Source organism: Triticum dicoccoides, chromosome 3B, assembly GCF_002162155.2.
Source record: "Triticum dicoccoides isolate Atlit2015 ecotype Zavitan chromosome 3B, WEW_v2.0, whole genome shotgun sequence".
NCBI lineage: Eukaryota > Viridiplantae > Streptophyta > Magnoliopsida > Poales > Poaceae > Triticum > Triticum dicoccoides.
Window position 1 is genome coordinate 857771560 of NC_041385.1, and position 469 is coordinate 857772028.

The window sequence follows — 469 nt, forward strand, 5'->3', positions numbered from 1 at the left end:
ATACACAAGAACGTCATCATTTTGTTTGTTAAATGTTGTTTGATCACTATGGTCGTAATTTATAGTGATGTTTACTTGTTGTTTAAGTACTTATTTGCAGCCAAGTGCTGTACTGTGTGTTGGTTGTTGAATAAAGCTAGCCGCGGCACGTTTGCATGCAAGAGCAGCATTCTTAGCTGCCATGGCAGAGCATTTAGAATGCCTGCCATGGCACCGATTTCGACACCCATGGCAGCGATTTTAGGCTGCCGCAGCAGCGCCTCTGCTTTCTGTTTTCCTGTTAGCGTTTTTAGCTCATAGGCTCAATGTATCACCGCCGTAGGAGCGGCAGCGCTCGCCAAGCCGCGGAGGTAGTAGGACAAGGCGTGATGGCGGCGACAAGATCATGGTGTAGCAGGTGGTCTGTGAGCCCAACGGCGGCGGCACCAACCTCGCTTTCCCGATGCTCACCCGCTCGAACTACTCCGAC